Genomic DNA, 7470 nt, shown 5'->3' with positions numbered 1-7470 from the left:
AGTGTCCCCAAATAGCCCTTGTCTTGCTCGTATTTCATATTTCAAGAAACTTTGTGAAATGTCTTGCTGAAGTTCAGGTATGTCTATGGAATTTTCCTCATATACTAGTCTAGTAACTATTAGAAAAGAAAACAAAATTAATCTTTCATAACTAGTTCTTGATGAACCTAGGCTGCTTCGTAGGAATCAGTTTCTCCTTTTAATCAATCAGACAATCAGAAGGATTTACTAAGTGTGGTAGACCCAGTGCTAATTGCTGGGGAGACAAAGACAAAAGATTATACTTTAATGTGGGAGACAAATATAAACACACAGAGAGAAGGGGGAAAGGAATTTATTTAGCACCTACTAAGTGCCAAGCACAATGCAAAGCACTTTACAGATATTATTGTTTAATCCTCACAACAACCCTGGAACATTGTTATCCCCATTTTACAGTTGAGGAAACCCAGGCAAACAGTGGCTAAGTACCTTGCCCAGGGACATGCAGCTAGTTGGCATCTGGGACTGGATTTGAATTTAGGTCTTTTTGATCTCAGACCCAATGCTCTATTCCCTGAGTCATGTAATTGCCTATGTACATACACATATGGGTAACCTTGGGAGGGAAGCCACTAGTAGCTATGGTGCTGCTTGAGCTGAATTTTGAAGGAAACCAGGGATTTCTAGGTGCTCAAAAGCTTTCTCTTTAAAAATATATTCTAGAATTAAATTTAAACTCATTGATCTCTAGTTGGGTTTTTGTTTTTGAGACCAGATCTCCTTATATTTTCTAGGTTGGAAGTACAGGATCCTTCACAGGCCTGATTCCAAACTTGAGTGGCACAGAAGCTTTAACCTGCTCTTTTTTTCTAACCTCAGCTAATTTAGCCCCCTTGGGCAGCTCATGGGGCCCAGCAAACTAGTGCCAAACAGTATAGACACTTGATTGGTTTTAGCCCTATTGCAGCTCAGGATGTCAGAGCCTCACCTCCCCACCATGCCTGGCCTGAACTGAACTGTTATTTAAGGAATTCAACTTCTTTTAGAAAATTTGGATATTTGGGTTTTTTTTTTAATTCCTCTAGCACCTTTCTCATTTCTCACAGTTTTTAAAAAAATCACTAATATGCTTCTATGAGAAATCATATCCACGATATGGAATATTATTCATCTAAACTAAGATGATGTGAAATCATTGGTGGCACCTTGGGTTTGACTTCCTGTTAACTATTTTTATTCTGTTTCCTTAATCTGAAGATGATTCTTTTAATTAGAGAAAACAGAAACAAAAATAGAATTTTAGATAATTTTTCCTTCTGAGGGCTCTACATCAGGCCTAGCTTCTCAGGCTCCCTTCTAGCCCAGGAAGATAGTCACTTCATGCAGTGTTGGAAAAAAAAAAGTTTGGCTATTTGAAAATTATTCTTTCCCTGGTGATGCTGTAGAAGAAGTAAATCTGGGGGCAGCTGGGTAGCTCAGTGGATTGAGAGCCAGGCCTAGAGATGGGAGGTCCTAGGTTCAAATCTGACCTCAGACACTTCCCAGCTGTGTGACCCTGGGCAAGTCACTTGACCCCCATTGCCCACCCTTACCACTCTTCCACCTATAAGCCAATACACAGAAGTTAAGGGTTAAAAAAAAAAGAAGTAAATCCATGAGAACACAGGATTTTTTATTCCCTTTGGACCAAGAGAACCAAACTGAATCTTTAACCAACTGGGTCATAGCTAGATTGTGGGATGAGCCTGCATTCATTTGCAAAATGAAGAACAAAGAATTTAATTCATATGTCAGTTCTGATACTGGAAAATATTCCCTCCCTCTCACTGTGAATTGATATTACTAATATCTTATTCTTTTTCCATCCCTTCTGTCTTGGAATGGAAGGACACTTTTGCTTTAATTTGAATAGAAGCTAGATTTGGAACCAAAAGAATATTCTTAAGGAGAGTCAGGGTTCAAATATCTTTTTCATCTGAAAAACTCATCACTCTCTCCTTAGCATATGCCAAACACTGCCATGCGGAGGGGACTCAGTATCACCACGAAGTTCCTTCTCATTGTTTTCAAATCTTGCTTTTTAGCAAGGTCACACTGGTGCTTGGTCCCCGTTTCCTGGGCACCTCGTTATCTGGCTTAAGGGGCCACTGGAAAACCCTGTGTGTGCATTTCTTTCCCTAAAGAAGCCTAGCATGACCTAGCTTCTGGTTTCTCACTGCCTATTCCTGCCCTTGGCCTTTCTTTCTGGGTTGTGGCTGAGGAATAAGGATGACCACCCTCCTGGAATGAACCAAAGATACACTGGACCTTGCTCCAAACATGCTCAGGCCCATCCAGAAAAATTCAAGTCCATCCTGGCACCTAGTAGCAGCTGCTACCAACACCTTTTCTCAGGATTGAGCCAGAATTTTTGAGCAAACTTTAAGCAGTTGATGCTAGGCCCACAGATGTCTTCCTCCCTTCCAAGCTCCAAGTCTCATATAGACAGCCTCACTCACCGTCTTTGTCATTCTGGGGTTGGGGAGTGGGTAGAGAAGATGAGCCTTCCTGGGCAGTCCATTGAATGCCCTCAAAAAATATCAGACAAACTGACTTTAATTCCCCATCAATGACTCTTCCCGGGTCTCCAACAGAAGGTATTTGTGTAACTATTCTTGACCTCACTTGGTCACCAGGTGGGTGGTTTTATTAACAAGACAAGAAGGACCCTCCCAAACTGCAGCCCCAGGATGTGATTGTGGGGGTAGGCTGGGGATGGTGTTTGTTCAGACTTAAAATCAGGACTCCAATATGTCATGAATGGCTTTAGGAAGCAGAGCAGCTCCCCAGTGGCTGGGAATGGTTCTTCTCACACTTAATTATCTGTTAGAACCATCTCCTTGTTTGTTCATTAGCAGCTCATCAAGTTTGTGTCTTGTGTTTCTCTGACCTTGTGGTTTGGTGGGGAGGGGCTCTTGAATTTTTTTTTTTAATGTAAAAACAAAGGATTTATGGGCAACATTAAAAGAACCACCACTCCCAGCAGCTTTCTTCAGCGTGCTGATTTTGCATGATATAGAAGGGTTTACCCCAGACCTCACCCCAAACATCACTTTGTAGGCCCTCCACATTGGGAATAGTCTTGACTAAACATGAAAATAAATGCTCAGCTACAAAATCCAAGGGGAAGTACAGCTGATGAGCAACTAGATTATCTTAGGAGTTTCAGAGGATGCCATGATTCTCTGCCTGGAGCTCTTAGCCTGGAAGCCAGTAACTAAGCCAGTGAGGAGAGAAGTAGGGCCAAGCGGTGGGTAGAGGATGAGGGTCCATTGATTATAGCAGCGTCAAAGGAGCTCTTTTCTGTCATATTTGGAGCTGGACAGCCTGGCTCCTGGAGAGTTGCAGAACCAAACACACACACACACACACACACACACACACACACACACACACACACACACACTTTGGCTCTCCAAGAAACTCACAGAAGTTGTACTTAGTAGTGGCTGATTCAAGACATCAAATTGCATCAAAATTCAATTAAACACAGTAGTGATTGATTTCCAGCTTCATAGAATCATAGGTTTAGAGCTAAAAGGGAGTCCAGTGACCTCCATTTGACAAATGAAGAACTCAAGTCCAAAGGCAGCAAGTGATTTGCCAGGTTGTTGTTCATCCCTCATTTTTGAAGAAATGACCATCAGTGACCTCTTGGGGTGATGTCTTGACTTGCAGGTAAATTTAATTTAAGTGAGATGGTGTTGCACATAGCTAAAGGGATAGTCACAGAACTGGACTCTGAACCCAGGTCCTCAGACTATAAATCCTGTGCTGTTTCTGCCCCTCATGCCCATCGAATACTATGCCCAACTAATCTTGCTGCTTAGCTCTGAGGCTATTGGGGTGATCTCTCTTTCTTCTGTCTTGGGGTTCCTCAAAAATTTCCTCATGCCTGCTCTCTCTTAGGCCTGGATTGTACTTCAAGAGTTAGAAATTCTATGGAATAACTTAAGGGTCTACTATGTTCGTGACCCTATGCTTGGCATTGAGGCTGTAAGCATGAGATATGATGTGTGACAAGGGTTTTACAATCTACCAGAGAAGATAAAAACATACATAGGTAAGTAGGATACAATTTCTTGGAGGGATATGGTCTGTGAGTCAACAAATCTTTATTAAGCACCAATCAGTCACTGTGCTAAACTCTGAAGAAGCAAAGAAAATCAAGGAATAGTCCCTGTCCTCAAGGAGTTCACAGCCAAATGGGGAGAGAATCTAGAAACAACAGCATCCAAATATGATCTTTGTGAAGTCAACTGGAGGCAGTTTCAGAGTAGGAGACACTTTCTCCTCATATAACACAAAGAAGATACTTTAGAATATTTTCTTTGTTTTTCTTTTAATTTGTAGACAAGTTTTTATTTGTACATTTTTGTGATGCCATACAGAAATCCTAATATAAGTTATTTTTTTCTGATAGAACATTCCATGGACCCACAAACTGGTTGTCCACTTCTTAGAGTACATAATTAGGAAAGAAACAGATTCGAATAATTTATTTTGGCCCTTTTCTCCTTTCATATTCTAAAATATCTAAGATAGCTAGGGACTAGAAAAGAGTTCTTGCAGGAGATGGGACTTTAGCTGAGATTTGAAGGAAGTCAGAGAAGTTGAGGGGCAGAGATGAGGAGGAAGACCATTCCAGAACACTAGGAAGGGAGCGGGTTATGGGAAGCTGGATGGATTGGAATGAGGAGAGCCTTGAGGCAGGCAGACCAACCAGCAAGGTATGGAGGGAGGAGTGGTCTTTTAAAACTTTTTTTTTTCTGGAGGGAATTAGGAAAGAGTTTCATGGAAGAAGTGATTCCTTTGTTGGTTCTTGAAGGATGGGAAAGATTTCAACCAGCAGTGATGCTGAGGGATCCATTCTATGACTTTTAAGCTATTAGTGACAGCACATGTAAAGATATGGAGGATCTAGGAAGGACAAATCAGCTAGCTCTCCTGGGACCAACTTACTCTGGTCCTTTAAGAATCAAGGATCTCGCCAAGATGGACTCTCTTGTCACTGATGCAGACCCACAGCATGACTGGGTAGATAATCAGCATCCCTAGGTCAAAATATACAGGGATTTAAGCTTCATCTCAACTCCTTTCAAGCCATTGGTGGGATATTTATCAATTCTGCCATTATGATGGCTTCCCCTCACCCCCAGTTTTCTTTTCTACAGTAAAATCTCCCTAAAAGCAGACAATACCTCTTTTCATCTTCTACAACTTTTGATTCGACAAAAATGAAAATCCCTTACACATGTGCCTAGTGCTTTAAAACTCTTGGAAATGAGTCCCTATCCATTATTTTATTTAATTTGAATAGGATTCCAGGCAGGGGCTCTTATTCCCTTCTGATTGAGGCCCAAAGAGAGGAAGGGACTTATTTAAGGCCTCACAGTGCTCAGAGTCAGGATTTGACCTCAGTTTTGATTCCTAGTCAAGTACCTATTTCTATTGGGGAATGTTTGTAGACTGAGGGATCTTTTCCACAGGGACTGTGGAAGATGGGCTGGGTATTTTGATGGAGTCTATGGGGTTAGGTGAAACCTTAGGGACTTCTTGGTCCTATTTTGACATCTACGTGTGTCTGGACCAATAGCCGTTGAACAAAAGTTTTGAGGCATCAGCCTATACCGGATTTTAGCAACAAGCTTATCATTTCACACCAAAGTCCTATAAGAAAGACATTGTCAGGTCCTTAAATTAAGAGGGTCACAACTTTGTTTCATCCCTGCTGACCAAGAAGGACGATTCAGCTGGGAAACCAGTTTTTAGGAGGAATAAAGAGGGAAAAGCTAGGTTATTTTTTCTATTACTGGGGTAGCACAAAGTGACTCCATCTGTTCAGATGTTCCTCTAAAGGCACGTTTGATGTTTTCTTAGGCATTCTGGCACCCAGATGGGGGATAAACCTGACACCCAGTGGCTAGGCAGGATACCAAAGCCTCAAACTTCCTGAATTGGAGGAGGAAAATCCCTCACAGATAATGTCAATGAAATATGAAGTGAAGTTCCCAACTGATATAAGAAAAAGCATTGACCTTTGTGTTGAATTGATGGTTCCTGAATGATGTCTTTGCCCCATTATGAGGTGCATCCATTTGTCATGACGGGTCATGGAATCTTTTCTGGTTTGGGAAGCTTCTCCATACAAAAATGAGAAAGGTATTCTCAGCAAAACCTGGTTCTTAGGATTTAATAGGGCAAAAGCCATATAGAAGACAGTATGTATGTCTGTGGAGTTGGTGATATATGCCTGCATGTACAGGTACATATGTGTGCATGTTTACAAGTATGGTTCCCTGCACCTTAGTTCCTCCTCCTTTAAAATGGGGTTAACAATTCGTATACTGCCTTCCTCATAAGAAAGGGTTCAGGAGGGTTCTTTCATGAACCATAAAGGAATATATAAATATGAGATTAGAATTTCTAACTTTCTAAGGGAAAAAAGAGAAAAAATCCCCTATCTTAACTTTTTACAATATATTCTACAAAATACTGATATTTTATATTATTAGGGGACTGGAAGAATCAGTGATGACTTGCTTCTGAGAAATGGTACAAAGGGCATCGTTAAGAACATGACTCGAAAACATCATGTAGCAATGATGAAGAATAACAAATGGATGATTCAGATGTGACACTGGAATCTTTGCTGGATTTGGTATCAGAGGGCTTGGGTTCACATCCATATTCTTCTATTTACTACCTCTATGACTCCAGGAAAGTCACTAACCTCTCTAGACCTTAGTTTCTTAATCTATAAAATGAGAAAGTTGGAGTAGATGCCCTCAAAAGTTCTTCCTCTTTATCTATGCTCTACTGATACCATATTGAAAAAAAAAGAGGAAGGCTTTAAACTTATTGGGCAGATCTCTTATAGAGGATTTATGGGGACAACATGGACAATAATCACACAATATTATAGATAGCTAATGCTTGCCATCAGGTCTTATTTTCTAGAGATGGAAACTGGGATTGAGTACCCAGTATAATTCAAATTGACAGCTGTAGAATGAAGATGAACCTCCTGTGTATTTGTACATATTTCTATAGTTTTAATGCATTATGTGTATGGACTCTGGGGTAGCAAAAACCTTGATCTTATACTGACATTCATCCACAAACATCTCTGCTCACCATAATGGCTCAAGGGGAGAAAATTGAAGTCTAGATACCAACGATGTAGCTATGTCCAGTTTGAACCAGCCCCTGCCCTGCTTTTTACTCCATTCATTTTTTTTGGCTCTTTATTAATTCTTTATCTCGGTTTATTTATTATTATTTATTTGTGTTATCACACAAAACATTTCCATATTATTCATTTTTTTGTAAGGGAATAATCTTATAAAACCAAAACCCCAAATCATATACCCAAGTAGTAGTGATAAATCATATATTTTCATCTGCATTTCTACTCCCACAGTTCTTTCTCTGGAGGTGGGTAGCATT

The sequence above is a fragment of the Gracilinanus agilis genome, chromosome 6 (genome assembly GCF_016433145.1).
Source record: "Gracilinanus agilis isolate LMUSP501 chromosome 6, AgileGrace, whole genome shotgun sequence".
NCBI lineage: Eukaryota > Metazoa > Chordata > Mammalia > Didelphimorphia > Didelphidae > Gracilinanus > Gracilinanus agilis.
Note: the sequence above shows the minus strand (reverse complement) of the source record.